Genomic DNA, 9,789 nt, shown 5'->3' on the forward strand with positions numbered 1-9,789 from the left:
TAAATTTCACCCCTAAAATATGATATCAGGCTTTAATATCATACATCGTAAACAGTAAATGTAATATCAGCCCTAAATGTAATAGGGCCCTACATCCAAGTCCTAAAGGTAATACAGTTAGCCATAAGTATGATATTAACCATAAATGTAATACCAACCCTCAAAATTAATATTGACTTCAAATGAAACACACGCTATTAACCCTAAATGTTTTATAAACCCTAACCGGAATACCTTTCAATCCTAATAATGATATCGACACTAAACTCAATTTATTCAAATTATATCGACTCTAAACTCAATTTAATCAAATTATCCATAGCTTGTAATACATTTTAACTGTAGATTATGATATCGACCATCGCATTTGTATTGCTAAAATCTACTTATTAGGTAAACCTTGGAGACAACCCTGTGCCATTTAACTTCCCTTCTTCTGCTGTGACAGGATTTTTGTTTGCAGTGCATATATTCGTACAACTTTGTATAAGGTCCAGACATTTTTTTTTTTGGTCAATAAATCTTTCGTTTCTGTTATCTCAGAGTAACAGAAACAAATTTCAGAAATATTTCGAAAAAGGCTTTCATTGGCATGATTGGCGTGAAGACCTTTTTGTTAATTTCTCTGTGTTTACTAATATGCCAATGAAATATTGATTCAACAGTTTCAAATATACTTATCAATGAGGTACATGACCTGCCTTATAAAACTTGTGATAGAAATCAATCAATCACAAATCTCATGAAAGCTGCAATCAATCGCAACCTGTGATTGATTGATTGCAGTTCTCCGTCTTAATTTCAATCAAAACTGTATATAAGATGCATTTGCGTTCAATCGTAAACTTGTGATTGATTTAAATCAATTACAAGTGTTTATAAGACGGGGGCCTGAAATGTGGGTATCTCAGTATTTCTAACATCAAAAGTTGCTCCGGATGGAATACATCCTGTGGGCAAAATTCGTTGGTGCAAAATGAACCAGTAAAACGTAATGCGTTTGAAAACGTACATTTGTGTGGTTATCCGTTACACAAGAATGCCAAGACCTTCCTTTCTTCCTATGGGAAATTTTAAAGTGATATTCTAAATGCAGGAAGTATTGACTTTAAAGGGACTGTACAGCAATGATTGAGGTGAGGATTCAGGTTTGCAACATTTTTTTGGTGAGATAATGTAAAACCTCTTATGAAATCTGAAAGAGCATGTGATTTTAAAAAGGATTCAACGTTTATTTGATGAAAACTGGTTTTCAAATGGCCGAGATATCCAAACAAAGTGATACTAATAAAAGTGACAGGTCACGCCTTTTATTAGGATCTCTTTTTGTCACCTTGTTTTTGGATATCTCATTCATTTCAAAACCGATTTTCATCGAATAGACTTTCACTTTCCCTTAGAATTGTACGCTCTATGACATCTCAGAGTGGTTTCTAAATATCTCGCAAAATGATAAAAAGCTGAAGCCTCACCTCAACCAGTACTGTACAGCCCCTTTAACCGATGAGGCTAAAATGAAAAGAAAAAGAAAGAAAGAAGAAAAAAAAAAGAAGAAGTTGATCCGTGTGGAGGAGGGTGCGTGACGAATGTGCCGAACAGACCTGTGGGTGTTTCATAAAGCTGTACAAGTACATTGTATAGCACATCAGAACTGATCACCAGTCGCTTGTAAATTGTTCGTAACTTTACGAACAGCTATATGAAACAGGACCCTGCTCATTTACCGGATACGAGATTTTGAATGTCATGCATGCTTACGGAGGTTCGCCGGATGTTGTATCAAATAGAAGTGCAAGAAAACGAACATTCTGTAAAAATCAACATTAGCCGAACTCTTGTTTGGTTTGGAAGATCCTAATCGACCTCAGAACATCTTGCAACAAGCACCTCTGTTTTACGTGTATATACACATGTATATCAACTGGCGGACATGATTATGGAATAAAGGAAACTATCATTATCATATGATATATAATATATACACTGAACTATACACTACACTGACGAAGGCCCGAGGCAGGTTGAAAATTTTGTGAATAAAAACCTTCTTGTTGGATCTACAGATGGCGTATTTGTAACTCATTCTTCTTATCATTTTCTTTGCTCAAAGTTGTCACTATTTATTATTTGTTTCTGGTCAGTCTTCCCTTCCTTTGTTTCAATATACAGTAAATATGAGTGTGATAAAAACCTAAAATGGCAATAGATCAGGTTTTTATCACACTCATATTTACTGTATATTGAAACATATATATATATATACATGTTGAGAAATTCGTAGTCCACATGTTGCTACAATAATATCGAAAATAGGACAGAACTGTAGCTCATGCTACCAATATCAACAGTTTATTTTTGACATACAAATTCAAATCGCTTAAATCAAAATCAATTGACAAAGGGCAGGGAGCCTGAAAATTTGTGTCAAAAATAAAATGTCGGTATTGACAGCATCAGCTTGAGTTCTGTTCTATACAATTATGTTTATATATATATACATATATATATATATATATATGTACATACATTATACACACACACACACACATATATACTGACATATATATATACGGATCCAGGAATTCCATAAATAGGAGGCTCCTTAGCAAAATTAGGGGGGGGGGGCGCACGTACCCTACTTTTTCTTTTTATTTCTTTTGTTTTAACCAAAAACAAAGGGTGTTGCGTGCCCAATGTGCCCCCCCTCTGGATTCGGTACTGATATATTACACATATATTACACACATTACATATATATTACAACACTCACACACAGTCATACATACACATACCCATCTGTTAATTGGCAAAAAAAAAAAAAAAAAAAAAAAAGAGAGAAAAATCTCAAAGTATATCTGATGACATCACATCATATCACATGCAACAGAACACTGTTCAAAACCACATCAATAATGCAAGGGCAGTATTCCCAATTCTAGATTCATAATCACTTTAATCTCTTTATACCCCAAACAAAATGACTAGCTGTAGGAACTTTTATATATATATATATATTTTCATATTGTACACCTCTTTCTAAATGATGAGCAAATAAATTTCATAGAAAATGATACCAGCACATGGTATTACTTCACATGTGCTAAAAAAGAAAATTAAATAGATCACATGAAATCTTTCATAAAGCAAAATCATTTCACAGGGATGATATCCCATTCATATTTTCACTCATTTCTTCTTCTTTTTTTTTACAAAAACAAGACAAAAACAATGAGCATGGTATCACAATGGTACAAGATAATTTGATTTTATTTGGTACAAATATCTATAACTTCAAAATATTGCATCTCATTCGATGAGAATGATTTACAATTACGAGAAATGGAAAAAGCAAAATAAAATAAAGGATAAGTAAGTCTATTGGTGGCGGAGAATAAGAAGACACGAGTGGTCATCAAGTGGTGCGGTACATTTGGATCATGTGATTCTGGAGTATAAAAATGGATGGTGATAACACTTGATGCAAAGTGTCCATTGCAATCACGCAAACGGACAGTTTGGTCCATCGCCTGACCCTTGTTTACACTCGCGGACAGAACGCAGGTAGAAATTTGCCAGGAGCAGTGAATAGAGTATAATGGGGGTGATTATCGGCTCTTCTTTGAACTGATCTCCTTAATTAAAGTGCTCATATGCATTGTGAATAGTATAATATGCCATGCTAAAAGTGCATGGGTGTGATCATATCAATACCACTGGCAATTATTAGATGTTTAATGGTATTTCAAAAACAGCAGCTGTCCGAGGTTTAATCAACAGTTAAAAAAGCAAAATATAGTCGTATGAGGATGTAAAAGTACTTGCTATTAAGGGACGGGGTGCCAAGGGCGGGGTTTCCAGGGTGGGGTTCCTAGGGCGGCCTCTGATTCCTTGTAGCAGCGTGCATATGACACCTGTTCTATGAAAGAGGCAATAGACTTCCCGGAATGAAGCCCGAGTGATTTATCATGGTAACGTGCACTGGATGCATGATCCTAACTCTTCGTATGATCCTGGTACATCTTTTTTCTCTCTCTGTGATCATGTGATAGTCCAGAGAGGGGTCTTGGTTATTAATTTTCCACAAATTGTGTAAATGAACTCGGAGAATAACTCAAGTGACAATAAGGGACAAACTGTTAAGAGTCATTTGTGCCATAATAGAATAAAGCACAGAAGAGGGAATTAAAGGATCCCCCCCCCCCCACAAAAAAAAAACTAAAGTACAGAGGGATTTACAAGTGTTTTAAATAAAAGAAAATATGGATGTTCCTGATATTCATGCAATATGAATAAGCATTGAGCATAAAATTCAAATTCCCTTGTGATACTGAGCAATGGTTAGCAGTAGCCTCCCAGCGCAGGTTGTGTAGGGGGCAATTAACACCCACCCATCACTTGTCCGGTATTGTACCGCTGACGGGCAATGTGCCACCGCATCGGGAGCTGTGCGACGCACACGAAAAACTGAGCGCCGACACCACGATACCACTAATTTACAGAAGGTTTAACAAGAGGTTCGTTTGGTTGCAAACGTGGCTTATTGGAAGAGCACGTTCTCTTTCATACATTCTACCTCTAACATCTTCGTGTATTTCAAAGACTTAAATAATACATAAGGCCAGTAAATTTTAATGTTCTCCCACTCACACACAATGTTTGTCTGTCTGTAGCGGTGTCTTCCTCTCCCCATCTTCTCTCCCTCTCTCTCTCTCTCTCTCTCCCTTTCTCTATCCATTATTACTTTTTACTGTTAAAAAAATGTTATATATACAAGACATGTATACTCTAAATGGGAAGGAATTATAGACTTAAAAACTCAAACAGCATATGATATACAAAGTGCAGTCATGCGACTTAAGCACACACAGCATCAGGGCAGAGCTAAGATGCTTACAGGTCACATCGGGGGCCATGGTCCTACATCGTTAAGAGTGGTGTTGCCATGAAACATATTTTAAATGCCTTCTTAAATCCCGGTCAAAATGCGAAATCCTCTACGAATTACATGATCACTGTCTTTGGCTAATGACTTACATGTTGCTGTTGTAGTCTTGATTCAAGCCACTGTCCAAACTTAATCTGGATTTGGACTCCCCGAGCAGAGAAACTTCCAGAATACTGAGTGTGGAGACAAATCTGAATTATCGCTCTGGTCTACTGGAGCAACGCTCATGACCATGGACACATCTACTTCCCTACATTACGGCACTAATAACAAAAACCAACAAAGAAGCTCAATTTGTTCTCATTACCAGTCTTGATTGAATTTTTTTTACAGCAGGTTACATTGACCAATGCAGGGAGAAGACAGGGAGAGGAAGGGGATGCCTATGTACATTCATATTATCAAGAACCAGCCAAGGCGATGATACACAGAAGATCTGACTAGGCTTGTTCACAGGCTTTTTGCTGCTGTTCAGGGGTTTTTATCATGTTTTTGATGGTGAACCAGATTGGACTCCTTATAAGAATTCCCTCTCTTCATCTCCCCATATAGCTTTTCTTTTCTTCTTTTCTTGTTAACCTGGATGCAAAGGATAAAGCACAGATTTGCTCTGCTTCTCCACTTCTGGGTGGTATTTTTGTGTTTAATCATGGTAAAAGGGCAAAAGAAGTCCATACAATGCACTCTGGCTACGTATCAAAAAAATGAATTGATGGAAAAATAATATTTAACGTACACAGAATTTATGAAGAGTCTACAAATAACACACATCACTAACAGAAATGGAAATTCGAGTCGGTCACGAAAGGAATCAACTATGTACATATTTTCTTCACCTTCACAGACTTAAATAACGCACAAGACTCGTAGGAAGTGACGGGCTACGTCTAACATATTATCGTACTGCACTGGAAACAAAATACTCCCAAGGTAAATAAGATTAAAGCTACACGCATTCAAGAGAAGTGTTTTCTGAATGTTATGCCTTTTTTATCTCCACCGTTAATGCTTAGCAAGTTCATTACGTCAGCACTGTGGCATTATTGGTGTTATCAGTGAGACTCAGAAGAGAAAAAAGAAAAAAAAAAAGAGAGAGAAGTCAATTCTGCAGCAGCCACAGAGATATTTCTAACTTGGGGTATTTCTGTACGTCGCATAAATCATCCTCATCACATAGACATGTATGTAAAATGTAAAGATATATAGTATAGTATAAAGACGTTAACTTGAACATTACATTTAAACATGTACAATATCATACTAGAAACCTTAGAAAAAATATGATCATATAAAAGTTGAGTCATTTCCTTCGTCATTTACGCCAATACCTTCGAAACCATCAGAAGACATGATGACGAAAATCACATTAGTGCCGGGTGACACCAATGAACAATTCTATTCACACAAATCACATATTTTATGAACAACAAATGAACACAAATATTGGAAAGCCCTGTGTTTTCAATGATTAAAAAAAACCAAAAAAACAAACAAAGAAAAAAAAGAAGAAGAAGATGTCATTATCAGCATATCAAAGTTACCCCAAACTTCAAGACTCAACCTGCCATAAAAACTGACTATTCAGGCTGCTTTGATCATCTTTACTTTACTGAACAATCTGAATCCATAAACATCATTTGTCTTTTTATGGAGCCTTCAGACAATTTTATTTATAAAAACAGGCTGAAAAAAGAAGAAGAAGTAAGAAATCTTGTGTGTTCTTTCTACCAAGCATACTATAGCTCTTTTTCTCATTCAAATAGGAACCATCCAGGAATACTAGCCAAATAAAACAAGTCATAAATAAAGAAGCACTTGTCCACGTAATGGCGGCATTTTGTTAACCCCTTCTCATCCATAGTAAGTTGAACCTATAAAAGAGCATTGTACCATTATTGATATTCATGTAACTATTCATGAAAAATGTCCACAACCAACAGAAACAGTCACATTAAAGGTAGCTTGTACTTGTAAGCTGGCACAGAGCTAACCAGTCTTAAGAGTTCTTACAAAGCTGCATGTGCATGATATAAATGAGACTACAACATACACATTTTAATTCTTAATGGCTTTATACTGTTCCCTTAAATCATTTGCAATCCGTCCGTCTGTAATCTGATGTAAAGTTTGCGTCTCCTCGTATTGCTTCTCAGCAAACTGCTGTAAAAATATGTAAGTTTGTGAAATATGATGAAGCCAGAAATTTGTGTCAAATTAGAGGAAGGAAGGGCACTTGAGTTGTGTTCTAATCTCACAACCAGTGGAAGAACTGTTGGACAGCCTCGTCAGGCCGCCAGAGGGGAGGCGACCCCCACGGCCATGCTTTCAGTGAGGTTAATGCTGGGTTGGCAAGAAGAGATATGAAAGCCTCTCCTGGGCCAACATGCATAGAATCTCTCTTTGTCATTCATATGATGTTTCCTAAAACATTGCTGGAAAGCCTGAGAGTTTTAAAGCAAGTAGCCAGGAGGAGGGAGGGGAGGGGGATGGGTAGTAGAGGGGGAAAAGGAGGGACATTATTGTCATCTAAAGTGTGTCTTATTACTATTTTTTAGCTCAACTTTTCTCAGCCATACTCTTGTCTGAGAGCGTGTGAGAATGGAAAAGATAGTTGCAGACGTGGAGTGGAATATGGGGCGAGGAAGAATTGCAAAAATAGCTGAGAAGTTCTGCCTGACTCCTGTGCATACGCTTTTTGTCTCATTTGAAGCCGACTTGACTGAATTATGACAGCCACAAAATACCACACGGCTCTTGGTAACATATCAACTAGGTGGGCCCTCGCATCACAGTAATATCCTTCCACATGAACTTGATACGGCCAAGACGCGTAATATAAGAAGTGACATCCCATTGTATACTGTTTACGCCGAATATTTCGTGAGGTTTTTATATTTGCGAATTTCGCGAGTCAGCTGCTATTCGCTAAATTAAAAACACACGAAAATATTGCCTCCAATGCCAATATGAATGTGACATACGTGTATACATTTCTTCATTCAGTACAGGACTCCACGATTGCAAATTTTACCACTCGCGAAATTGTCGGGAAGTCCCGAATCGCAAAAATTTAGACTCATGAAATATATGGCATATACAGTATACTATATTGGAGTCCAATGGAGCATGATACTGGATGAGTTATTACCCTCTTCAGCTAGAAGTCTTGGGCTGGACTTGCATCTTGACAAAGCATCATCTCTGATTGGAATTTAGATATAGCACTACCCTGTCAAACAAGTGCCACGATTCAAATGCGCTCTCTGGGTATGTTCATGCCATTCGCAGCTACGTGTAGGTGAGTAATAATATCATCTGTGAATGCTACGTACAAAGTGTTCATAAAACATGGAAGGTAGAGACAATATGTTTATATAGAAGAAAGACCTGATGTTCAGATGTTCTACTCTCCAATGAATATGTATTGGACTCCAATGTGGTTATCAATCACAAATTTAATAACAAAGAGAAATTGATAAGTCCTGATTTGCAAAATATCATGCTTGTAAAAGATACAGTAGACACAAGATATATGCATTATACATATTTCACAAGTACAATGACTTCTCTTGTGGCTAAATTTGTGACTGATAACCACAGTGACAGAATAAGAAATAAGCATTCTCTATACACAAGAAGAAGTTAGAATGATTTCCCACCATCAAGGCGATATGCATGGCATTTCCGTTATGGGAGATAATATTCTGGGTGTGATATTAAGATCCCAAATATCAATCCGCTCGCAAACTTTGCAAAAAATAGAAACGGCACTACATATTTACGGCGTATACATTAATGACAACAGAGGTTGCCCTTCTACACACAAGACTGACTCCCTAAATTTTGTATTCAGAGCAGTAAGGCATATTCCCCAAAGACTGAAAACATGGAATATTTTACACTTCATGCACTATACAACAGCACACGAGTAAAAACATGCAAACTTCTTTCCCCAACCCTGGTCAGTGCGAGAACTTTAGAGGGGGAAAAAAAAAAATCCTCCGCTACAGTTGAAGCAAACCTTTGTAAATGTGTTCCATCCTCATGATGGGCCAACAAACTTTCCTCTTGACTTTTAATACAAGTCACTTCCATAAGGGGACTGATTTTTTTTTTCAAGGAAAAATGAATAAATTAAATCAGTATAAACTGTTCTGACAGGAGGAAATAAATATAATAATGATAATAATAATAACAAAAATTATTACTATTATTATACTGATAAGAATTAGCAAAAATACCACTAACAATTGTTACTATAATGATAGTAAATACACTTTACTGATCTATGCCTTTTTTTTTTGTTGACAAACACGAAACATGATATTACACAGAAATGCTCCCTGGTATATTCTGTCTCCGTATAAATGTTTATCGGAAGTCAAAAGGTCGTAAGTTACAGTGCTCCAGGCTGAGGTGGAAAACCAGAAGGTCATCATCATCGTCTTCTCAGTTGCTATGATGACCTTCTGGCCCTCGAACCAAATGCCGTAAGGTGACGAGGCTCATCGGCCTCGTATCTGACAGGGAGGGTCAGTCGTCTCTCTTGACAGGGACGCAAAGGGTAAGATTCCGCGCTTCATCCAATTTATGTTCCGCATCCCCGGCAAATGCGACAACGCACACAGAACAACATCACCACCACCACCAACCAAGGACATCCTGCCGCTAACGATGACTGCAACAAATGATGAAAAAAACGTGGCACTGACAGAGGGTGTTTTTCTTTCAAAGGTGGCTGCCAGTGCATCGTAGGAATCACGGTTTTGGTAAAATGCAACTGGGTGCAACAGCTGCTGTGCGGTCCAGTTGTCGCGAGCGATCGCATCGGACCAAGGGAAGGC

The sequence above is a fragment of the Diadema antillarum genome, unplaced genomic scaffold (assembly GCF_040938485.1).
Source record: "Diadema antillarum isolate AM-2024a unplaced genomic scaffold, OU_Dant_1.0 scf00000067, whole genome shotgun sequence".
Lineage (NCBI taxonomy): Eukaryota > Metazoa > Echinodermata > Echinoidea > Diadematoida > Diadematidae > Diadema > Diadema antillarum.